Source organism: Balaenoptera physalus, assembly GCF_965194825.1.
Source record: "Balaenoptera physalus genome assembly, chromosome: 16".
Classification (NCBI taxonomy): domain Eukaryota; kingdom Metazoa; phylum Chordata; class Mammalia; order Artiodactyla; family Balaenopteridae; genus Balaenoptera; species Balaenoptera physalus.
In genome coordinates, this window is record NC_138898.1 from 71,892,503 (window position 1) to 71,919,032 (window position 26,530).

The following is a 26,530-nucleotide window of genomic DNA, read 5'->3' on the forward strand; positions in this document are numbered from 1 at the left end:
ACCGTGACCCCTGGCTCCCCTGAGGAGTGGGCTCAGGAACCAGGGCTGATGCAGGCAAGCATCAGGCTGCCGAAGGCAAGAGCCTGGCTCCGGTCCATGCTGGGCTGGGGTGGCTGCAGCCAGTGCCGGCAGGGAACTTGCAATGGAAGCCTGCCTGGGCATTGCCCAGAGAGAGCTTCCTCCGCCTCCCCAAAGCAGGAGGGCTGGGGGCCAGGCCCTCAGATGCATGGAATCGACCCGCCCCCGCATGACATCACAGGCAGGAACATTTTCAGCGAGGCTCAGCTTTTGCTGGCTTTGTCAAAGCTGAGGCCAAAAGCATCTGGAGGCAACGGTCTCCCACATCTCCCCCAGCATACAGTGCACACCCCACAGCTCAGCCATCTCCTTCCTGCCCAGCACCCAGCCTTGTGCACCTGTCATGCCAAATACTGCTCTCTCTCCGCCTCCACTCATCCTTCCAGGTACAGATATCACCACCTCTGTACAGTCTTCCCATACTTTCCCTTACCCCAAGAAGTTGGAGCTTTGTCTCTTACAGAATTTCCATCCCCTAATACAATTTTTTATCCATTTATCTGTCTCATTAAACAGTGAATGCTTTGAGGGCAGGAATTATGTCTTACCTTTTTGTCTCCAAACTGGGGTAGGACTGCATACAGTGATGGTATTTTGGGAAAGTTTATGGAGCTAATCAAAACAATAACAATCATAACAATGGCTAATACTTGATTGAGCACTTATTGTTGGCCAGGGAATCTGCTGAGCCCTCCACACATGTCAGTTTGTGGAATTCTCACAGCACAGGTATTCGTACAAATAAGGAAATGGAGGCACAGGGCACCATCCCTATGGGTCCCATTCTCATGACCCCAATCACTAGTAACTGGTGGACACAGGCCTGCCCCAGAGCTCATGCGCTTAACCACTGTGCAAACTGCCTTTCAGATGGAAGCTTTTCCCCAGAGGCTGAGTCCGCGTGCCCCTGAAGAGGTCCCCTCCGGTGTTCTCTGGCTTCAGGTGCTCTTGTGCCAGGACAGAGGCGGGGACAGAGGGGACTGCTTCATTCCCAGAGCCCTGGGTAAGTAGCCACGTGGCCAGGAGCTACCGACTCTAAGGGACAATGGCTCCACGTGCAGGTTGTGGAAACGTTTGTTCTTGATACGCCCTTGTTCTTCTCAAACTGAGCTCCCGACCTCACTGCTCTTCTGATCTCCCTTCTGGGACCCTGAGTCCCAGCCCCAAGCATTCCACAGCCCATAGAATGTCTCCCTGATGACAGAGGTGTCTCAGACTCAACATGTCCCCGCTGAGCCTGCACCCCAAGGGGTGATATCGGATAAACTCCAACCTCTCCTGGGGTTGAAGACTCAGGAGAGAGGTCTGGGCCAGAGAGAGACATGAGGGGGTCGGCAAGGGTGGGTTGAGGTCACATGGAAGAAAAGAGGAAGAGAGAGCTGATGATGGGACCCTGAGACTTCTACATTTAAGACGCAGCTGGAGCACAAGATGGAGCCGAGACAAAAGATAAAAGCAGCACAAGGCTCCATCCTCACGAATCTCCCAGTCTCCCAGCTCTCCTCCCTCCCATCCCAACTCCAGGCTCTGCCCGGGAGATGTCTCCACGGGGAACGCCCATCACAGACGTCCCGCTGAGATGCCTCTGGCGGCCCCCCATCACCTCAGTCACATTTGTCAAGTCACAAGACCTACCCTACAGTGGTGACTTTAGGTGACCCACAAACTTAATTACAATGCCAGATTGATCTCTCTCTTTCTCCACTAACCCTCCAAGACCAGGTACAGATGTCACCATCTCTGTGAAGTCTGCCTTGACCCCCTCGCCTGCCCCAGCAAATTGGAGCTTTAAGTACCATTGACTGACAGAACCAGAACGCCATTCCATTCTTCAACGTGCAAAGACATCATTTCCCAGCGTGGGGCTCATAGGTCTCTAACACTCTCTAACAGGTGCTCAGCTCTCTTTTCTAACAAAGAGAGAGCTGCCTCAGAGGCCATAGATTTCTAGCTATCAAGCCAAATTTAACTGCATCACTGTGTTTACACTGCCTCTGTTTTCTCAGTTACCTTCTGCTTATTGTAGGCAGTAACGGTGTTTCCTTTAGTCACTGGTTGGACAGTGTTTATTCATTTAACAGCTGTTTATTGAGCACTGCGTTAGTTTCCTGTGGATGCTCTACCAAATTACCACAAAGTGAGTGGCTTGGAACCCCAGAAATCTATCCCCTTGCGGTTCTGGAGGCCAGAGCTGTGAAAGGAGCCTCGTGGGGCTGAAACCAAGGGGTCGGCAGGGCTGTGCTCACTCCAGAGGCTCTAGGTGAGAATCCGTCTTCTTGCCTTTTCTGGCTTCTAAACTGCGTTCCTCTTCAGGGCCAGCCGAGTAGCATCTTGCTTCAGTTGTCACATTGACTTCTGCTGCAACCAGATCTCCCTCTGCCTTTTTTTTTTTTTTTTTTTTAAATAAAGCTACTTGTGATTATATTTAGGGCCACCCAGAGAACCCAAGATAGTCTCGCCATCTCAAATGCCTAATCTGCAAAGGCTCTGTGTGCCACAGAAGGTAACATTCACAGGTTCCAGGGATTAGGACGTGGACATCTTGGGGGGTGCATTATTCAGCCTCCCACAACTGCTTACTCGGTGCCAAGCACTGTTGTAGCGGCTGGGGATGCAGGTGTGGGGCAAGCAGACAAAGCTCCCTGCCCTTGTAGAACTCACACCCTCCTAGGGGGAGAGACAGACACAGAAACAGTCTGCATAAGAAGTGAGTACCTTGGGTAGCATGTCAGAGGGTGAGAAGTGCTATGGAAAGAAGAAAATGTAGAGCAGGGTAGAGAGGGTCTGGGAGTCTGGGGGCAGACAGAGGGGCCAGTCTTGGTGTTATGTGATCAGGGGAGACCTTTGTGCAAGGGTATTATCTGAACAGCTTGAGGGAGTCATTCATGCAGACATATCTGGGAAAAGAACTTTCCGGGCAGAGGGAAAAGTCAGGGATAACGAGACAGTTTCCTTTTAAAAGAAATGTATTTGCAATGGAATAGTAGTCAGCCATAAAAAGGAATGAAGCACTGATACATCTACAACACGGATGAACCTCAAAACCACTATGTTCAGTGAAAGAGGCCAGCCACAAAGGCCACGCGTTGTGTGATTCCATTTATATGAAATACTCAGTATAAGTAAATCTGCAGAGACAAAGTAGGTTAGTAGTTGCTGGGAAGAGGGGGAGGGAAGAGTGGGGAGTGACTGCTCAGTGGGTACAGGGTTTCCTTTGGGGGTGATGAAATGTTTTGGAACTGTACTGAGTGCCACTAAACTGTACACTTTAAAATTTTAAGTTATGTGAATTTTACCTCAATAAAAAAAAGTCAAAAAAATCATTTGAATTAAAAGAGTGAGTTGGGCTTCCCTGGTGGCGCAGTGGTTAAGAATCTGCCTGCCAATGTAGGGGACACGGGTTCAAGCCCTGGCCCGGGAAGATCCCACATGCCACGGCGCAACTAAGCCCGTGTGCCACAACTACTGAGCCTGCGCTCTAGAGCCTGCAAGCCACAACTACTGAGCCCACATGCCACAGCTACTGAAGCCTGTGTGCCTAGAGCCTGTGCTCCACAACAAGAGAAGCCACCACAATGAGAAGCCCGCGCACCGCAATGAAGAGTAGCCCCCACTCCCTGCAACTAGAGAAAGCCCGCGCACAGCAAGGAAGACTCAACGCAGCCAAAAATTTAAAAAACAAATAAATAAATAAATTTATAAAAAATTAAAAATAAAAAATAAATTAAAAAATAAAAGAGTGAGTTGACTTAAAGAAAAATGGTAAGTGAAACTATAAAGAAAAGCAGGATGCACTGACCACAGAAGTCAGGATGATGGAAATTTCTGGGGGGGGGGGGGCGGCAGTGGAGGTGATCAGAGGTCTCCACGTGGAGAACTGGCTGTCAGTGATCTCCTCTTCATCGGGAGTACAAACATGCGTGTTTGCTCTCCTGTTTTTTAAAACCACATACATGTTCTATGCACACCTCTATAGGGCATGATTTTACAGAATTTTTTAAAACTCAGAAAACAAAGAGAATGATGAGTAGGCAGTAACATAGGTATATTGCATGGATGTCAATAACATCCTAAAAGCAACGTGGTGTTCCAGGAAACGCCTCCAAGGGGCAAATATCTCTGTGGCTCTGTCCCCTCCCTCCTCCACTGAGGCAGCCCCGGAGATGGCCAGCGAGGTGTCCCCCAGGGTGGGTGCCCTGGGAAGGTCCCCACCAGGCCCAGCTCTGGCCTAGGCAGCCACAGCCACCTCCCAGCAAGCCAGAACTGTTCCAGCTCCTTCTTTCCAGAGGCAGGACCAGCCCCTTGCATCAGCAGGATTCCTGAGACACATGCTCTAATTGCAGGCTGTGGGCTGAAGGCACGTCATTCATTGTGCCCAGCTGGAGCTGGAAGGAGCCGGAGGAGGAGGTGGAATGAGCTGATTGTTAACAGCTCCTTCCCCGCCTCCAGGAGCACTCCTGCAGCAATCTTCCCAGCCATGTCTGCTCACATCTCGGGCCAGATCTGCAGGTGTTTGTTTGACAAATTCTATTTAACAGCTCTGCTTGTTGACTAACTACATGTACTCAGGAATCTGACAGTTGTCTTTTGTTTTTTTTTAAATAACATTATCAAAAATACAAATTTGTATTTGTACAAAAGTAATAAATCTTGTGTTAGGAATCTTGTCGCAAGTGCCAAAAACCTAACTCACATTGGATTAAGAAAATTTTGGCTCATATAATTGGAAATGCGTCTCTAGCTTCAGGTATGGTTGGATCCAGAAACTCGAATGATAAGATCAGAACTCTCACTTCCTGCCTCTCCTCTGTGCTCTCCTTCATGTTAGCTCTATTCTCAGACACACTCCCCGCTACAGAGTGGAAGCCCCAGACTTGTGTCCCATCTTTCACACCCCCAAAAGGAAGAGAGCTTCTCTCTTACAACTATTCCAAAAAACAAAATTATTTCATGGTTTTGCATTGGACATACTTGAGACTTTTTCTTGAACCAATCACTGTAGCCAAAGAGATGAAACACTGTGATTGTCCGGGCCTGGATTGTGTACTTCTTTCTTTCTTTTTTTTTTTTCCCACTCTGCGCGGCTTGTGGGATCTCAGTTCCCTGACCAAGGACTGAACCCAGGCCATGGCAGTGTAAGCCCGGAATCCTAAACACTCGGCCACCAGGGAACTCCCTTTGTACTTATTTCTGTATTAGGGGAACATCCTCCCCCCAGAAACTACACTGAAAGAGAGTGGGGTGAGGGGTGGTTGCTCAAGAGCCACTAGGGTGCTGCTATCACAGGAAGGAAGGATGGTTCAGCACAAGCAATAGGAACCCACTAATTTGTAGAAAATTAGAAAGTTTCAGAAAAGCACAGAGAAAATAGAGACCAGCCATTATCCCACCATAACAGTCTTTCTCCGTAGATGCTCTGGGTTACTCTTTCATGTGTGAGGGAAATCAGTCAAGCTCAGAGGATGCCCCAACCCAGCAACATGACAGTGATACAAGTAAGAACAAGAGAACGAGAAGAAAAACAAAGGGAGCTTTGGCGAGACAATGAGGCTGGTTATCCACGGTTCCCTGCCAGCCCCCCACTGCCAGTCTGTCCCCAGGTCCCCACCAAGCTCAGGACAAATTTCTGCCTCCTCTGATACCTCCACTCACCCATCCATCCATCATCAGTTCATTCATCCATTTATCCATCTATTCACATATCCATCCATCCAACCTATCAACCACTTATCCACTAATTATCTTTCAAGCTCTTAAGTCAGACTGGGCACCTGAGAAATCACCCCGCTGGACCTCCATTTAGAGGCAGGTCTGGGGACCCTGCCCTTCATATCCTTGATGGACAGTTTATGGAGACGCACAGGCTTACAGAACACAACGGGAGCCAAGGGGGTGTCTTCATCACTTTTCCCCCCGGGGCAGAGATGTCAGGAAAGAGAGGATGATTGGGGAGGTCACTAGCGGGTTCTCCAGATGGAAAATTGGATTTGGATTTCTGAGTCAAGGATTGAGATCTTGGAATAATGTTCCAGGCCCTCCTGAGTGATGGGTACAGCTCATGGAACAAGGGGAGACTATGGTTGCCCTGAGCCAGCTTGCTCCAGAGTTTTTACACTGAGTTCGAAAAAAAGGAAAAAGAACAGGATTAGGGCATGGAGTTAACCCATGGCCACAGGAGGGCCCAGCCCACAGTCAGGGTCAGGAGTCAACCTGTGTTCAGGATCCAATTAGGGCCAGGCCCAGTCCTTGACTAGGTCTCTGGTCCTGCTGACCCCACTTTGTTCTCAGGCTTTCGGTGGAGGCCACTTCCTTGCCTGCAGGCATTTCTCAAGGTGGGCTCACCTTCCCCCAGACCCTCTCTGCCACTTCCATGCCCCTCCTTCCAGCCTTCTTCCTGTGAAGCTCTTGCACCTGATACACACAATCATCCACTATCATCCAGAGCCCTGTTCACATCCCCTGGGAGACTTCAGCCCCCGAGGCCCTGTTTTCTTCTTGAATTTGTGCTTTTTCAGTTGTGGCAGATACCGCAGCTCACACTGGCTTCTGCAAAGGGTGGGGCTGGAGAATATTTTGACTTATTTATTTATTTGGTCACGCTGCGGGGCATGTGGGATCTTAGTTCCCCAACCAGGGATCGAACCCGCGCCCCCTGCATTGGGAGCGTAGAGTCTTAACCACTGGACTGCCAGGGAAGTCCCTATTTTGACTCATTTAAATGAAACATGTAGATGCATCTAGCTTTGGGAGTGGATGGACGCAGCTGTTCAGTCAGTCACTGGGGCTTCATCCATCCCTCTCCCCCACTTCCCTGATCAGCTTTCCACTTCTCAAGACCACTTCTCTCCATACAGTGGGAAGGTGGCCTCTGACCCCCACCCCCACTATCCTAAGCCTATATTGCTTTGACAGCTCATTGATGTCAAAGAAAATGAGATCCTCCTTCCCCAGCATACATATATCAAACTCACTAAGGGACTCTAATTGGTCCTGCCTGGGCCACATGCCCAGCTCTACTAATCACTGTGGCTGTAGGATGGTGCACTCCAGTTGGCCATGTCTGTGTCACATACCCAGCCCTGATAAGGGTGAGTTCCATCCAAATCACACGGATCCCCAAAGAATGGTGGCTGAGCAAACTAGCATAGATTCTCACCTTGAGCGAATTGAACTTGAACTGTGAATGACCCACTCAACCTGGAAGACCTCACAATTCCTTGAGTTCCCCCACTCAGATAGCTTCATCTCCATTCCTCTCTAGCCACCCACTCCCAAGGCTACACATTGGATGTAAACATACCCCTCATCCCTCCACCTTTCCTACTCTGTACTCCCTCCACCCCTGCTTCTTGATCCAATCCGATTCTCCAGACTCCCTCAGCCTCCCCTAGCCACTCAGCTCACCAGCCCTCTTCCTTGTCTTCCTTCCATGCTAGGCCCCATGTTCAAACATTGCAACCACCCCTTCACCACCATCTTCATCTTGCAGCCTCACGACCCTGGTGGGTCCAAATGGGAGGTTCTCTCTTCCTACTAGTGGGCTCTCCAGTGGGGGCAGCCATATTTTTATGCCAATTGTATATATTTATGGTAACAGTGGTTACTTAGCATAACGCTCCTCAAATCTTGATGTGCATATGATTCACTTGGGGATCAAATTTAAGATGCAGAAGCTGATTTCTTAGGTCTGAAGTAAAGTGTGCTAAGCTCCCAGGTAAGCTCCCAGGTGAGCTCCCAGGTGAGGCCGACGCTGCCAGCCCTCAGAGCACACTTTGAGCAGCCAGACCTCAGCAATACTTCAGTGTTCCTCCTACTTCCCTCCGGGGAAGAACCACCTAGGGGCACTTGTTAAATACAAAGGTTTTCAAGTCTCTTCCCTGGTTTGGGTTGGAGGCACAGAGACCCTGTGATTCTAACGCATTCCAAGTGACTCTTATCTCCTGGGACACTTGGGAAATACTGCAGTCTCACGGTCATTTGGTTGTATGACGCACTTCGGCTTCCAGACCTCCTCTATCATCCACAAGTTCCACACTTTCCCCATCGCCCCCACCTTCAGCAGGTAGGCTGGCCCCTATCTCCCAGAGAAACCCACCTCCCCAGGTGGGCTGACATAAACTCTCCTGCCAATAAACTTTAGTTATATCCCCTCATCTTTTTTCTTTTCCCTTCAGTCTTTGAGAAAGAGGCACCTCCTCCGAAGGTCCCACCTGCCTTCCTCAGCCACCTTGTTCAATTACAGCTCCCCTTCATGCTCACCTTCAGCCTCTGCCAGTCTCCTGGGCCCTCCTCTGCCTGTGAAATCTCTCCTGTCCTAAAATCCCACTCACCTAATACCCTACCTTCCTCTTCCCTTCACGACCAAGCTTTGTTTTTTGGTCATGTCTAACTACATTCTACAATGCTATCATGGTAGAAAAAGTGATATTTTTAGGTCAGTAAACTTATTTTTAAAACTTTTTAAAAGCTTTTTTATTCTGAAATTATTTTAGATTTACAAGTGAGCCACAAAAATAGTACAGAGTTCCCGTATACCCTTCATCCAGCTTCCCCTCATGTGAACATCTTAGAGAACTGCGGCATGTTGGTCAAAACTAGGAAACTGATGTTGGTACAATACTATGACCTAAACTACAGACTTTCTGATTTCACCAGTTTTCCCACTAATGTCCAAAAAGTGTATATTTTTAATTATACAAGGCCTACAATTAATCATTCTTTTAAAAATCAGAAAATATAAATATAAAAGGAGAAAATAATCATGGTCACCAAAAACCACCATCCAGACACAACTACAGCTAACATTTTGTTGTTCCTCCTGCAATGCTTTACCCATATAAATCAATTTTTTTTACAAAAATATGCTCACCCTGCCCTGCAATGTGCTTTTCCCATTAAACACTATATTGTAAATGGCCTTCCATGTTTAGTAATTATAGCTCCAGATATAATTTTTATTGTATTAAAATTTTTATTTTAACTTTTTCGTAGGCAATAGATTCCCATGGACCCAAATTCAAAAGGTAGAAAAGGGTATTTAGCAAAAATATAATTCTCCCTGCCATCCCCATTTCCTCCTCACCCAATTCCTTCCTCTCCCAAATTATTATGTACATCAAAAAATGTCAAAGGCTGAAAGCAAATTCTGGGATGAATAAACCATTGTTTTACTCAGTCAGCCCCCTATTACTGGATACTTAGGTTGTTTCCACTGCTTTACATTATAAAGGACACTTTGATTTAACAACTTTATGGCTCCTCCTTTGTCCAGCTGTCCAGTTATTTCCTTAAGATAAATTGCTAGTGGAGTGGCCAGGTCAAAGTCTTGACATCTGTGGGGAGAGGGGGCGGGGTTCTTTATTTCGAATTGCTTTTTCCAAAGATTATACACCACTTCCTACACCCAGGCCCACCCAGGCTATCAGACTATACCAATCAGATGGGCCACAGTGATATTGTTTTAATCTGTATTTCTTTCGTAACCAGAAAGGTTGAGTCATGTTTATTTGGTATCTATGTGCAGATGAATGTCTTGGAAGATGTCCTCGGATGACTACCTCCACTTCTTCCCTCCCCATTGACTCCTGACAATCTGGGGTCCAACTTCATCCCTCCCCAACCAAGACGCTCCAGCACAGCCTGGCACATAAGCAGCCATTCAAACGATCCCCTCGCATCCTCATCCTATTTAATTTCTCTCTGTCACTGAACATTACAGACGAGGTCATTCTTTAAAAAAAAAAAAAATTGTGGTTGTTAGACTGAGTCTTTTTTTTTAATCCAACTTTGTTTATAGAATTCACAATCTTATGTATTTGAGTTTTGACAAACATACAGTCATGTAACCACCACCACAATCATAACATAGAATACTTCCATCACTCCAAAAAGTTCCCTTGTGCCTCTTTGTAGTCAGTTCCTCCCCAGCCCCCGTCCCTGGCAACCACTAATCTGCTTTTCATTACTACAGTTTTGCCTTCTCTTGAATTTTATGTAAGTGGAATCATACAGTATTCGGGGTTTTGTTTCTGGGTTTTTTAAGATACATCAATGCTGCTGCAAGTATTAGCTCATTCCTTTTTTACTCCATTGTATGGATATGGCACATTTTGTTTACCCATTCCCAAGCTGATGGACTTTTGGGGTGTTTCCAGTTTGGGGCTATTTTGAATAAAGCGGTTAAGAACATTCAAGTCAAGTCTTTCTGTGAACATAAAATTTCGTATTTCTTTGGTAAATCCCTAAGAGTGGAATTCTGAGTTACTGTGTAGATGTATGTTTAACTTTGTAAGAAAATGCCCATCTGTTTCCCAAAGTGGCTGTACCATTTCACATTCCCACCAGCAGTCTATGAAAGTTTCAATTGCTACGCATCTTCGCCAACACTTTAAAGTGATGTACAGCCCCACAGTGATTGGTTCAGAGCTGGACATGTGACCCAGGCAGGACCAATCAGAATGAATCCCTTGGTGAGTTGTACACTGGGAAAGGAGGATCACATTTTCTTTGATGTGAATGAGCTGTCAAAGCAATATAGGCTTGGGGTGGTGCGCTTGGTATTGTTGGTCTTTATAATTCTAGCCATATAAATAGACTTGCGGTGGTGTCTCATTGTGGTTTAAAGTGCATTTCCCTAATGACTAATGAATTTAGCATCTTTTCCACATGCTTATTTGCTACTCATATACCTTCTTTGTTTAAAATTTTTAATTAAATGAAAATTAGGGTTACACATGCCCATGGTTTAAAAATAATTCAGGGACTTCCCTGGTGGTCCAGCGGTTAAGACTGCACTTCCATTGCAGGGGGCGTGGGTTCAGTCCCTGGTCGGGGAACTAAGATCCCGCATGCCACACGGCGCGGCCAAAAAAAAAAAAAATTCAAAAAGTACAAAAGGGAAAAGTAAATCTTCACATCTCTGATAACCCTGTGAAGGTGATGGCTGAGGAAACTGAAGCACAGGTAGCTTTCCCCCCAGTTACATAGCTAGACAGCGGTGGGGCTGGGAATTAAACCAAGGCAGTCTGGCTCCAAAGCCAGCCTTATCCATTTTTACATAAATGATAGCACATCCTGTTCTATTCTCCTTCTGATGTTTTTCACTTCAGATATCTTAGGTATTGTTCCAAATTAGTACTTATTGATCTCCCTTGTTTGTTTTAATAACTCCATATATTCCACTGAAATGCATATATTCCACTGAAATGATGTCATTATTAATTTGGCAAGTCCTCTATTGATGGACGTTTAGGTTGTTTCCAACCCTTTGCTACAACAAATAATGCTGCAATGAATATCCTTGTACAAACCTCTCTGTACCAATGTATAAGCATATCCATCCAGTGGATTCCTAGAAATGGAATTACTAAGCCAAAAAGTGTATGTCTTTACTATTTTAAAGTGTCTATTTCCCCACATCCTCTCAAACACTGTGTTAAACTTTTCCGTTCTCGCCAGTCTGGTAGATTTTTTTTTAAATGCTACCTCTTGATTGTTTTATTGTACATGTCTTCACTATGAGTGAGGTTGAGTATGTTTTCATGCCTTTTATTTCCTGTGAATCAGAATTCTCCTTAAGATGTCTGGTGGTCTCACAGCTACGCCCTAGTTTCGCTCTTACTTCTCTGATTTTTTTTTCCTTCTCCATCTTCTCTGCTGGCTTTCCTTCCTCCATTTTTCCTCTCCAAATGGCAATTCTCTATGGTTTTCTCCTTAGTCCTCTTCTCACTCTACTTTATACCCTGGGCTGTCTTGTTCTTGCCCACAGTGGACATTGTCCCCTTCTTATTTACAATTCTTATTCTCCATCTTTTTTTTTTTTTTTTTTTGGCCCCGCGGCACAGCTTGTGGGATCTAGTTCCCTGACCAGGGATCAAACCCGGGCCCTTGGCAGTGAGAGCGTGGAGTCCTAACCACTGGATCCCCAGGGAATTCCCTCATCCTCCATCTTTATATAACTCTCTGTGAGCTCCAGATCCACATTTTCAATTGCCTTCTAAACATACCTACCTCGGTACCCTTCAAACACCTCAAAAGTCTCTATATTCAAAACTGGACTTGGTCTCTTCCCTCTCCAAATCTGTTTATCTTCTCCAAATGTCAACTAATGGTGCCTCTATCTATGCAGTTAGTCAGGCAAAAAGTTGGAAGTCATTCTGCCTTCACTGTCAATCCAGCCAGCCCTAGATGCTGGGCAGGCTTAAAAAGAGAGTTGACACCTGAAACTAACACAACATTGTAAATCAACTATACTTCAATAGAAATTTAAAAAGTTAAAAAAAAAAAGAGAGTTGCTCCAATGCATTGGGCCAGAGCCATAATTTAAACATCTACATTTTGCAACACAGGACTTCATCTATGGCTTTTTGAAACCTCCTTTGGCCTACATTCTTCTCCACTTGATCCCATGATAACCCTTTTATTGCTAAATCTAGCTTTTTTGATGATATCCAAGTAACTCCTTTTATCCTCAGATTTTTTACTGTGATTAGGTATGGTTAGTGAGTGCTGAGACTTTTCACCTTCTTGAGGTGGCCTTAGGCCTCATTTACAGATGCAGCATGTTGGAGATGACCCAGATGTTCTGTGCTATGTCCCAGCCAAAGGGAAGTCTGGGAAGGCACAGGTCCAAGCAGGGAGCTTTCATTTGCCATTGGCTGCTGTATACATGGGGCTCTTAGAGATAGCTAAAGATATACCTCCAAACTGGGGCAAAAGTTTTGCTCCTCTTATCTCCCCCAGACATACTGCAAATTAAAAAAGCAAGCCTAGATAACAATAATTGTTAACATTGATAAAACTTTTACCATATGCCAGATACCAGCCTGATATGTCATATACACAGTCTCATTCCATCCTTGCAACGGCCTACAAAATGGGTACGAGTCTTATTCCCATTTTACAGAAAAGGAAACTGAGGCTCTGAGAACTTAAGTAACTTTCTTTGACTGCAAAAACCCTAGGCTTAAACATTTCACTATGCTCCAGCATAGTAGTTCATTGGCGCGGAACCCTAGCCAAGGAGAAATTAGCCACAGACACAACATCGAAGGGTCTGCCCAATTCCCAGCCCCGGCTGGCTCCTTGCCTGAACCCTGTAGAACAAATTCCTGTTGGCTGCTATCAGGTGGTTCCCAGCGCAGGCTGACCTCAGGGCACCAGCCCGGTTAGGAGAGCTCAGTTCCCTCTACCCTAGGACTTATCTTGCCCCCTGGAGCTGTGACAAGGCTCCACCCACCAGTGTTCCAACATTCTTTCTGATCGCCAGCCACCATCTCAGGCCTGGTTCCTTCAAGCTGGCCATTAATTCTTTCAGTGAATATTTGCTATATAACGTGCAGCAGGCACTGAGCAGGAGACAAAAATAGTGCCTAGCACTGTGCCATACATACACTTGGCTCTCCATAAATAATTTTTTTTAATTTTTTAAAATTTTTATTGGAGTATAGTTGATTTACAATGTTGTGTTAGTTTCCATAAATGATTTTTAAATGAATGAATAGGCACTGCTCAGTGTAGAGGTAGAATTCCAGGTGTGAGTTCTATGTCAGGCAGAATATGAGCATTTCTAAGAGCACAGTATATGGTATCTACTTGAGGGAACTTCCTGGAACACTTCCTAGAGGAAGTGGGGCTTAAGCTGAGGCCTGAGGCATGGCTTGGTTAGCCAAGTGAAGAAGGATGAAGCAGGGGAGAATAAGAATAAGAGGAAAAACTCTAGACACAGAAGGAAAATAGGGAAGGGTGCCACTTATAGCAAGCCAGAAACATTAAGGAATTTCTGCAAGATACACTGGGCTTAAACCAGGTTGAGGTTGGGGACTGCCAAGCCTTGATTCATTCCAGGCAAGAGAAAAGCCCATTCAAGGGGGAGGTGGAAGAGGCAAAAGATCCCCGTGATCCCCGCTAGCTCTGAGCACACCAGCTGGGGACAACAGTGGGGCACAGGCGCAGTGGGGGGTGGAGGGGGAGGAAAACTTTATTCTGCTGAGGTGTCCACCAGTGTCTCCCAAACCAGGAGATATGCTAGATTAAAAAGGGTCACCCCCTGGGACTTCCCTGGTGGTCCAGTGGTTAAGACTCCACACTCCCAGTGCAGGGGGCCCAGGTTCGATCCCTGGTCAGGGAACTAGATCCCGCATGCAGCAACTAAGAGCCCACATGCAGCAACTAAAAGATCCTGTGTGCCACAACTAAAGATCCTTCACTTGGCAACAAAGATCCTGAGTGCTGCAGCTAAGACTCGGTGCAGCCAAATAAATAAATAAAATTAGAATAAATATTTTTAAGAAAAGGGTCACCCCCAAGCAAAGGTAAAATCCCCTAGTGCATCTGCTGTGAGCTGAAGCTCCCTCCCTATCTCCACAGATTGCTGACTCTTTAATAGGACAAACTAAAGATACAGTAAATATAAACTTTTCCCTCCTCTCTTTGTCTGGACCAAAAATATTTAAACAAACTGTTTAATTCATCTTAACACCCAGTGTTGAACAAACACAGGCCCCCTTCTGTAAGGATGAGCAAATAAAGAATAATGACTGGACATATACAAAGACCTAGCAGGTCAAAAGGATACTGAATGTGGAATTAGAGCAAACGTCCCTGGATAAATCACTATTATGGCCCAAACGGAAAAATTTGCTAATTTGTAGACTTACCAACATTAGAGGCTATTGAATTTCTAAAACAATTCTTCTTAAGAAAATAATCCTAGAACATAAATCTATTCTAGAGATGAAAATCGTATGTATTGAGTTTTAAAAAGCCACAGAGGCAGTTAACAGAAGATTGTATGCTGCATCAGATCAAGTCAGTGAATCTGAAGAATAGATTAAAATGTTCTAAAACTCAGAGAGAAAGGGTGGGGCGGGGGTGGGGGAAGATAAGCAGACTGGAGAAGAGATTCAAGGAATAAATGTGCATATAATTGGATCCCCAGAAGAACAGAACAAAGATAAAAGATTAAAAGGAATAACAGAAGAAATTGTCACTAAACAGAGGAAATATTTGAATTCACAAAGTAAAACAATTCCTTGATAATCTGGCAAAAATTAATATAAAAACTCCAAAATATGGATATAGCCTAGTGAAACTTTTTAAAATGTCAAACATACAGAAAAAGTCCTACAAGAACCCAGACAGAAAAACTAGGTTATGGACAAGTTAGATTGCTAGCAGATTTCTAAGATTTAGACATCACAGTAACGTTAGAGAAATGTGTAAGATTTTTAGTGGGAAAGACTGTGATCCATTTACATGCAAGTGAAACAAAAAAAAAGTCTGGCATGCAAGAGTTCAGAAAAGATACCACGCGTGTACTTTTCCAAAACAAAGTTCATAAAGAATTTCTCTAGCCTAAGAAACAATTCCAAGTAAAGATCCCAGGGACAGGAATGACAAGAAATAAAAACCCTAGTAAAAGAGAGGTAAGCAATCTGGATCTAAGCATCACAGATTCTTTCGATAACACCAATAATGATTCTAAGCTTTATTAATTATCTACGGCCACTTAACAAATTACCCCAAAACTAGTGGCTTGGTATCATTTGAATCAGTAGACTGAGTAAAGCAGATTGCCATCCCCAGTGTGGGTGGGCCTCAGCTAATCTGGTGAGGGCCTGAAAAGAACAAAAAGGTGGAAGAAGGGAGAATTTGCTCTCTCTGCTTGACTGAGCTGAGACATTGATCTTCTGCTCTTGGACTGGGAAATACATCGTTGGCTCTCTGGCCCTTAGGCCTTTGGACTTGAACTAGAACCTACATTATCAGTTGTCCCCAGTTCTCAGGCCTTTGAACTCAAATGGGAACTACCCTACTGGTTTTCCTAGGTCACCAGCTTGCAGACAGCAGATGGTGGGACATCTCAGCCTCCAAAATCACATGAGTCGATTCTCACAGAAAAAAAAAAAAAAAACTATCTATCTATCTATCTATCTATCTATCTATCTATCTATCTATCTATATATATTCATATATTCTGTTTTTCTGGACAACCCTGACTAGTACAGAAACACCATAACTACTATATTCATCAAAGTGTTGTGGTGGCAAGGAATGGAAACCCAATTCAAGCCAGCATAAGCTAAAGGGGGAATTTATTGGTTTACATAACTGAAAGGTCCAGAGATAAATCATGCAGGCTTCAGGCATGTCTTGATCCAGGAGCTCAAATGATCTCATTTGGACTGTATCTCTTTCCCTCTCTCTCACACACACACTCACACAGTTCTTTAGAAAGACTTTCTCAAGACTCTCTCAATTCAGACAAAATGGGATCAAACAGTCCAAGATTCATATCCTAAAAGCTTAGCAACTGCAGAAGAAAGAGAGATCTCTAGTACTGAAGTACTGGGGAGAATTCTGATTGGCCTAAGTTGTGTCACATATCCATCCATGAAGCAATCACCATAGCCAGGATGGTAGGGAGCTCTGATTGGCCAAGCCTATGTGTGTAATATATCACTTGTAAACTAAGTAATTATCAAATCATACATAAGCTAGTTTTAAAATATGTCCACAAATTCTTTGACACTCCTTCCTTTGAAAGGTGGAGCCTAATTCTTCTTCCCTTAAATGTGGACCAAACTTAGTGACTTATTCCTAATGAATAGAATACAGCAGAAGTGATGGCATGTGACTGCCAAGGCTAGATTATGAAAGACATTGCTGCTTCCACCTTGCGCTCTCTTGGATTGTTTGCTCTGGAGGTAGACAGCCGCCATGCTGTAAGGATACTCAAGCAGCCCTGTGGAGAGAGCTACATGGGGAGGACCTCAGCCCTCTCACAAGCAAGCAGCAGGATCTTGACCACCATATAAGTAAGTCACCTTAGACATGAATCCTGGGGGAATCCCCTGGCAGTCCAGGGGTTAGAACTCTGCACTTCCACGGCAGCGGGCACGGGTTCGATCCCTGGTTGGGAAACTAAGATCCCACATCCCGCATGCCACACGGCATGGCTGAATAAAAGAAAGAAAGAAAGAAAGAAAGAAATGAATTCTCCAGCCCTAATCAAGTCTTCAGATGACTGTAGCCCCAGCTGACATCTTAACCATTAACATCATGAGAAACCCTGAACCAGAACCTTCCAGCTAAGCCACACTTGAATTCATGACTCACACAAACTATGAAGATAATAAGTATGTATTGTTGTTTAAAGCCAGTAAGTTAGGGAATAATTTGTTATATGACAATAGAGAGCTAATACATATATCGTTGTGCAGCATGTGTTCACTCAATACTATGTTTTATCTCTAGCCGCATTCATACATGTAGATAAGATTATTTATTTTGATGCTGTCACTCTGAAAAGTGAAAAGAATCTCATTGTTCTAATTTTCATTTCCCTGATAGCTAGGGACCATGCCCACTCAGACCCTCCCGCTATCTGGCCACCCTCTCCCGGGACTCAGGAAGCACACTTGGGGCCGAGTCCTCAGCAACACTGGACACACTGCTCGTCAGAATACTCCTGGGGACATTCACCTCCCAAGGGATTTCCCTTGAGCCTCCGTCCCCTGGGCAAATTCTGTTCTCTGTCACTGGCCTGATGAAATACCTAAAAACACCTCAGTCGGCCAGCCATTTCTAGGAAAGATGCAAGCTTCAGACTGTAGTCTGGACTCACCCAGTTCCAGGCCTGGGGGCCGGCTCTACCCACTACCTTCCCCTCAGGAAAGGTGGCAGCCTACGGGAATAGGCAGAAGACAGCCAGGCCCTGAGCCAGGGTACAGAGTCTTCCACAAAAAGCACCCAAGAATTCTGCCCTCTGGAGGGTGGCCAAATGGGGCAAAGGGGAAAAGGGAGGGAGGAGACATCAACAAGCTTCCAGCGTGAGCTTCAGGCACCTGGCTGGGCCCACACAGCCCTGCTTATGCCCTGAGGACCTGGCCCGTGGGAACCCAGGAACCGGGTCATGGCCTAGGATTTGGCTCAGAGTTGGGCTCTTCTCACAGGCCCTGAGGACCAGCCCAGGCCTCAAGCAGAGTCTGTCTGCCCTCAGCCTGAATCACCCTCCTCTAGCTACCAGGATGGCCATTCCTCCGTGCTGAGTTGCTTTCCCCAGCTTCAGGGACACTGCCTGATGTCTGTAGGATGGCGCACTGTTTATCGGGATTCAGTCAATTGCAAAGCACCATCACAATTTTCGTCATACATACATGCCACTGAACGATTATTTAACATCTACCTACTGTTTTCAGTTTAAACACATTAATTGTAAATGGAAACTTTATAGCCCTAACTGGCATCAGTTGTCAAAAAGAGAAGTCAACTACAGAATAGAATAAAAATAAACAATGTTAGTAAGCTCTGTTAAACACCGTCATCTGCATTCTTTGTTTAAAAAGAGGCTAGCAAAGGTACAGAAGTATTGAAGACCTACTAGCACCAAATTGAGGTTTTTCTCAGTGCTTCAATATTATTTGATATCTGTAAGTCACTTTGTGAAAGAGACCAATAGCTTTTCACCAAAACTCATTTTTATCTTCCATAGTAATAGGGTAGTGGCTGTCCTAGCCCCGCTTGTGGTCTAGTGTGCCTGGATTCTTCTGGGTAGAAGGAGAGTACAGGTCACTTCAGAGGACTTCTAAGACTGCAGGGGCCTCTTCCATGCTCTTTCCACTCCAGCTCGTTGAGCTAGTGAAGCCACACGTTGATGGTGACGGAGTCACCACAGGAAGGACTGCATGGAAAAGTAGCTCCACCCCTGAACAGCCACCAAAGGCTATTAAGTGAGCAAGACATGCATTTGTATTCCATTCGTGCCATTACATGTCTGGGTCTATTTGTTACGGCCTCTTAGCCTACTGTAACACTCACCAAAACCTACAACCTTTGCTCTTGATGATACTTATTCCACAAAGGGAAGCAATGTATGGCAATAATCAAGGGTATGGTGCTGGATGTGGAATAGATCTGAGTTCAAGTTCTGGCCCAGCCACTTACTAGATGTGTAAACTTGGGACAGTTAGTTAACCTCACTGAGCCTCACACTGTAAAATGGGCCTAACAACCAACCATAAGGTTTTTGTAAGAATTAAATGAGAAAGTGTCTCATATTTACTTCATTTCTCAAGCATGCTTTTGTTTTGTTTTGTTTCACATTGTAATGTTTCTGAAATCTAGGTGTGAATAGACGAATGCATTTAATATGGTACTGTTTCTCTTTTTTTTCTTAATAAATTTATTTATTTATTTGTTTATTTTTGGCTGTGTTGGGTCTTCGTTGCTGCGCACGGGCTTTCTCTAGTGCGGCAAGCGGGGGCTACTCTTTGTTGCGGTGCGCGGGCTTCTCATTGTTGTGGCTTCTCTTGTTGCAGAGCACGGGCTCTAGGCACGTGGGCTTCAGTAGTTGTGGCACACGGGCTCAGTAGTTGTGGCGCATGGGCTTAGTTGCTCCACGGCGTGTGGGATCTTCCTGGGCCAGGGATCGAACCTGTGTCCCCTGCATTGGCAGGTGCATTCTTAACCACCGCACCACCAGGGAAGCCCTAATTCTTCATTTCCTGGAAAGCTGTTGTTATATAAATGGGGTGGGCGGCATCTTAGAAGAAAGGAAATATGGTAGATAAAGGTCCCAATAAGTTCCCAATAAAGAGTAGCTATTGTTTTTATTATTATGTCTCCAACAGACTTCCACAGTGATTCATTCAACCATTAAACCTGAGGTTGCAAACGGGAGGTCCATTGGCTAAATCTGGCCCAAGGGCATGTTTTGATGGGCTCATTTCATTGGAAGGAATTGCCAAAATGTGAAAACTGAGGAGACTCCATATATCCATCTGGATTTCCAGCTTCTTTTTAAAAATTTTGGAAACTCTGACTTCACTGGCCTGCATTCTTCAGTGGCATTCATCAGTCGGAGCTACAGGCAATGCCCCCTTTAGAAGTCAGTTCATCACAATCCCCACCACTTCTTATTGTGATAACCCACCATCTCATTCATGTATGTAACCCACCTGGCTCCTGGAGGCATTTGACTACGGGACCCCTGCAAGAAATAGTAATTATTGGGTAACTGTCATGTACATCTGCTCTTTTGGTTGATCTAGGAGCCAGTTTGGTGACTTGGGACAGGGGTGGGTGGTTCAGCTGTGTCCTTGCATCAGAATGACGTACCTGCATAGTCCCCGTACGGTGGGGAGAGCCTTTCACAGTTAGAGAAGGAGATCATGAAAGGACCTCTGTTCTTCATCTCACACCTGGTGTGCCAGTCACTTTTGAAAAATTTTAGTTTTCTTCATTGAAGTGCAAGCTACACACAGAAAAAGAAAAAGTGCACGTAGCATAAATATACAGCATGACGACTTCTCAGAGTCTACACACAACTGTATGACCACCACCCAGTTCAAGAAAGAGCGCATCAATCATATGATATCGTTTATATGTGGAATCTTAAAAAATGATACACATGAACTTATTTACAAAACAGAAAGAGACTCACAGACATAGAAAACAAACTTATGGTTACCAAAGGGGAAAGGGGGGTAGGGGAGGGATAAATTAGGAGGTTGGGATTACCATATACACACCACTATGTATAAAATAGATAACCAACAGGGACCTACTGTATAGCACAGGGAACTATACTCAATATTTTGTATCATACAACATTTATTTAGAATTTAAACTTTACAATGACTATAGCATTCTATGTAATCATGAGACATAAGTTATAAATGCAAAGCAATGACAAAAAAAATAAGAAAGAGAACATCACCAGCGCCCCCCAGAAGTCTTCTTCGTGTCCCCGTTCGGTCATGAACACCTTCTCCTCCTCGCCTTTCCCCCGCCAAGAGTAACCACTATCCTGACTTTTAACAGCATAGACTGGTTTCTCCTGTTTCTGTATTTTATTTAAGTGTAAACATACAGTACATATTGCGTGGTTTATTTTGCTCAACATTAGGTATAAAATGCATATATGTTTTTGCATGTATTTTTAGGGAGTTCATTATCTTTGTTGACAGTACTCCCATGGATGAATATATGCAATTTATTTATCCATTCTACTGTCGATAGACACTTGTTAGCTTCCAGTTTGGAGTTATTACAAATAATGCTGCTATGAATATTCTAGGACATGTCTCTTGTTGAATAAATAAGTAACCACACACAAGTATATTTATATGTATATTTTTTCCTTTACTGGGTATTTCTGCTGAAGGTGGAATTCCTGGGATATAGAGTATGCATAAGTCCAGCTTTAGGAAGCTAAAGTGCCTTCCAACGTGACTGTACCAATTTTCACTCCTACCAATAGAGTATGAGAGTTCCAGTTGCTTCACATCCTCATCAGCACTTGTTAATTTCCATCTTTTATTCTAGTCATCCTGGTGGATGTAAAATGGTAACTCACTGTGGTTTTAATGTATATTCCCATGATGACTGATGATGGTGAGTACATTTTTAAATGTTTATAGACCATTTGGATACTCTCTTTTGGGAAGTTACTGTTTTTCTATTGCCTTTTTCTTCTCTAATGGGTTGTCTGCCTTTTATGTATTTTAAATGTATATTCTGCATTTATTTCCTTTTCAGCATTTTTCTCCCCAGTGCTGTTTGCCTTTTCACTCTCTTTATGGAGTTATTTGATGAACAAACAGAAGTTCTTAGTTTTAATGTAGTCCAATTTATCTTGTGTGTGTGTGTGTGTGTGTGTGTGTGTGTGTGGTGGTGGTGGTATGTGTGTGTTCTGGCAGACACTTTCAGTTGTCTGTAAAATTTTTTCCTTTGAAATGTGCCTAGCTGAATAATTTGCCTTCCCAGCCTCCCTTGCAGATAGGATGGTCATATTGAGACTGTGTCCCATAGGGTTAACAGAAGCTGGTGCCTTAACAGAAATCCTTGAATGCGTCTTACCGAACAGCAGATAAGGAAACAACTTGTTAGAAACCCCTCTGTTTGTAACCTTCCTTTACTGATTAAGCCTGCTTTAGTTGTCTTTTTCCCCCCTTTCTCTAACTGCATACCCTCCCAGCTCCAAGCTTCACGTAGCCTAGGTAATATATCACCAGACTTCTTAACCACCCCTATAGCTAATGTTTCTGACATATGGGTCACTATAGTAACAGGGGCTTAAGTTGTTTTCCAGAAATTTGGAGTCGGCTTCTGCCCCATTCAGGCTGGCTAAGACTAGTGGGGACCACCGACACTAAAACTAAGCCTGCACAGAACACCGATTACCTCACCTTTTCCCTACTTCCAATCACCTTTTCCCACACCTTACAACCACCTTGCTTCTTTATCCCATAAATATTTCAAGCCTCTTGCCTTTTGGGAGGCGGATCTGAGATTTGCTCTCCCGTCTCCTCACTTGGCTCCCTCGTGAATAAACCCTTTCTCTGCTGGGTTTAAACCCTTTCTCAGCACTGAGGTGCTGACACACCTCAGTGTCTCAGGGTTTAGCTTGTTGCATGTCAGGCAAACAAACCTGGTTCAGTAACAATATGACACAGCTCTGGCCAATGAGATATAAACAGAACTCTGCTGGGAGGTGGAAAGTTCTGGGGAGTTTTTGCTTTCCTAATAAAATGAGTCAGCTGTGACTCTACCTCCCCTCCCCTCCATCTTGTGCCTGGAATGCAAATACGATGTATGGAGCTGCAGCAGCCATCTTGCAACTATGAGGAAAAGGCCAAGAGAACCACAGTGACATCAGCCCAATATGAGTAGCTAAACCAAAATACATAATAAGCACACAAAAACATACATACATATATTTATATGTATATATTTTTCCTTTGCTCTTCTGGACATTTTGTATATGATATAAATGAACCTCTATTCATTGTTTTCTGTGACTTGTAGCCAAATTGTTTCTAACTGATAACAAAACAGTCCTCCATCTCCCCCTCTCATTCTTCCCATTGCCTTTGCCAGGTTAATCTTCCTAAAATTCAGCTGCTTGCACGTTCTCCCTCTGATCAGATGCCTTCAGTGCCCTGTATCCTGGCTTTCAAGGGCCTCCAAGATCACAGCCTCCATCTTCAATGCTGTCTTCCATTCATTTCTGATTCACACGGTTCACTCCTTCTGTTCCTCATTCTCCTTACTCAGTCCCCCTTTCTCTTTCTCCACCTGGAATGCTAAGGGCAATGTCAACAGTGCTGAGTTCCGTATCCAGTTGGGATGTTGTTCATGTGTAAAGAGAACCTAAAGACATTCTCAGATATGGAAGAACTCAAATATTAGAGCACTATTTACTTATTTTGGAAAAATTGACTTGAGGATACAATGCAACCAACTGGAAGATGAACCAAGGTGAAAAACAAATGCATGGAGAAGTTCTAGTGTGAAAGCACCGGTGGTGAGTACTACACCCCAATGATCAAAGAGCTCAATCTAGAGAGAATTAAGGCAAGGACCTAATAACTATAGCTACAAAAAATAAAGTGCAATCATTGTTATGAATATTGAAAGAAACATCCTCGTGATAATTTTTAAAATTACATTCAACTGGGAATGTCACTTACAGGATATGTCAAACAAAATAGATAATGTTGTCTGTATCCAAAGAGTTTCTGCAAATCAATGAGAAAAGTATAAACAAATGAGGCCATTCCAGAAGAAATAAGAATGACTGAAAAGTATACCAAAGATGCTCAACCTTACTAATGATTAAATATATGCAAGTTGAAACAAACGATAATTTTTGTTCAATTTTACTTAATCGGCTGTCCAAGAATAACATTTGGTAATACCAGTGCTTGAGAGGATGAAAGGAACAGGCACTCTGATTGTCTATTTGTGGCTCTATAAATAGGCATAATCTTGTGGATGGCTCCTCACATTCCCTATTAAAATATAAAATACATGCAGTAAGAAGCTCCCCAGATATCACCAGTCCATGCCTACCAAATAAGGTTGCGTTTTTTAAATGTTCATCATATGATGACTACAATCCCCAACTTTCCCGGATAACAGAGAGTGCAGGCTTCCCCACCCCCATTCTTGGCTTTCCAAGGAATGCTTAGAAGTTCCATTCCCACGTCACTTCCACCAGCTCACCTTGCTTTGAATTGCTGCCTCTCAGGACTTTGCAGTTCATCTTGAACCCTCTGTTTTGTGGTCCCCATACCATTCTAATCACAGAAACAAGCTTAACGTTAACCCTGACCTTAACCTCCCTTCCTAATGAGAGTGTTGAGCCAAACTTAACCGAATGCTTGAGGAAAATCAGAACCTGCCTGACACTGCTCCTCCAAGTAATTGTTCCTGGGAACCACAAGCCCAACCTGACCCCTGGGGACTTTCTACTTCCCTACAGCCCAATCCCCATTCAAGAAGATTTCCAAGCCTCTCTGCTGAATAGAAGACATTTCTTTTCCTACCATGCATAGTTCTCCAAATGTTTGAATTTTTATGAGGATAATGTTTCACTTTATAATCAGAAAAACATACACACACGTGATAAAAGTACGTAAGAAAAAAAATCTATCCGGGAATTATAGGTGTATCTAAATAACACACATAGTCAAGATTATGGTGGTCAGAAGAGGCAGTTCAGTTCAGGAACACCCCTCCCAGAGTACACCTCGCTCCTATCTGGGTGTGCCCCACGTTACAGGCACTCAATAAATGTTTGTTGAATTAATAAATTAATGTTGACCCCCCCAATGACCTTATGAGATAAAGTCCAAACTCATTTGAATGGATTCCAAGTCTTCACGTCCTGGCCTTAAACTTTCATCATTTTACTCCAATCACACTGCTGTGTTCACTGGGCTTTTGCCTGCTCCGTCTCATCCTCACTTCAAAGCTCACTTCTGCCTTCAAAGTCTGACCAGCCTCTGACATCCCTGTGTTCAGATTCATCCCTCCTTTCTTTTTTTTTTTTTTTTAAATTTTATTTATTTATTTATTTATTATTTATGGCTGTGTTGGGTCTTCGTTTCTGTGCGAGGGCTTTCTCCAGTTGAGGCAAGCGGGGGCCACTCTTCATCGCGGTGCGCGGGCCTCTCATTATCGCTGCCTGTCTTGTTGCGGAGCACAGGCTCCAGACGCGCAGGCTCAGTAGTTGTGGCTCACGGGCCTCGTTGCTCCACGGCATGTGGGATCTTCCCAGACCAGAGCTCGAACCCGTGTCCCCTGCATTGGCAGGCGGATTCTCAACCACTGTGCCACCAGGGAAGCCCCCATCCCTCCTTTCTTGAGCTTTAAACCTCAGTACTCTTCATCGCATTTCATTTCATGTATTCGTTCTTTTTCTACACGTGTAAACCTTGTCTCCTTAAGAAGATACATCCCAGAAGGAGGGTCCTCTCCTGCTCCTGTTTCTTCCCTGCAATTAGTGACCAATAAATAGTTGTTGATTTCTGAATTCATTATTCTTCTCCTTCTGTTCATTGAATCATCAACTCTGTCTTAGGCTGGGTTCCCCAGAAGCAGATCTGAGGACCTGAGACCAGGATTTGTGAGAAAGTGACTTATTAGGAAGTGTTCAGGAAAACGGGTAGGGGAGTCAGGGAGTAGGGTGGGGAGGGGAAGGAGGTCAAGCAAGGATGGGTTATCAAGTCAAGTCACATAGAGAGTAATGGTGGCCCAACCCTGGAGAGAGCTTTGGGGGCAGTGTAGGTCACACCTAGGGTAGTCCCATTAGGACAACGGAACTGGAGCCTTCAGCCCTCCCCCACACTGTTACCCATTGGTTAGGGCTGTCCCCAGGGCACGAAAACGTTTAGGCATTTCTGGCTCTATAGAGTAGGGTAGGGTAGGGCAGGGGTAGAAGCAGGTTCTGGCTGGAAGGTACCGGCTGCTGGACTGAAAATCCACGGAGCTTATAGTACACAAAAATGGTCAAATAATCAGCTTGTGGGCAGCTGACCCTGTCTGCACATTCTTTAACAGACATTTATGGAATATCTACTACACTGCAGACACTGCAGGGAAATTGTTGAGGCATAGCCTTAGCTCTAAGGGTCCAGTCCTGACGTCTTAAAGGGGCGACAGTCCCACAGGATTTAATCCTGTCCAGGTCCAGGATGAGCAGAGTGGGAGTAGAGGTAGGTGGGAGCCCAGGGACGAGATGGACAAACTGCCCAAGTGATTTGCAGACATGACTTAGGCTCTTAAAGAATGAATAAGGGAAGAGGGAATTTCTAGCAAAAGGAACAGCGTGTACAAAGGCAGGGAAACAAAAGTACACTTTTGTTTGGAAATGGGGAATAATTTGTTGTGGCTGGAGCACAGGGTGTGGGAGAAAGGAAGCGAGCTGAGAGCTGTAAAGAGAGCAGGTTGAGGTGGGGAAGAGTTTTTCCACCCTGCTAAGGAAACAGGAAAATTTTAAGACAACTCTGGCCTTGATTAGAGAGGTGTTTTAGGAAGAGGGCAGCCATATAAACCATATATTGGACACCAGGTGTTCTGTCAACCCAGCATCTATGACCCCGACCAGAGCATCTGTTTCTCTAGCCACAGTGATTGGTCAGGGAGAGGCTCATGGCCAAGCAAA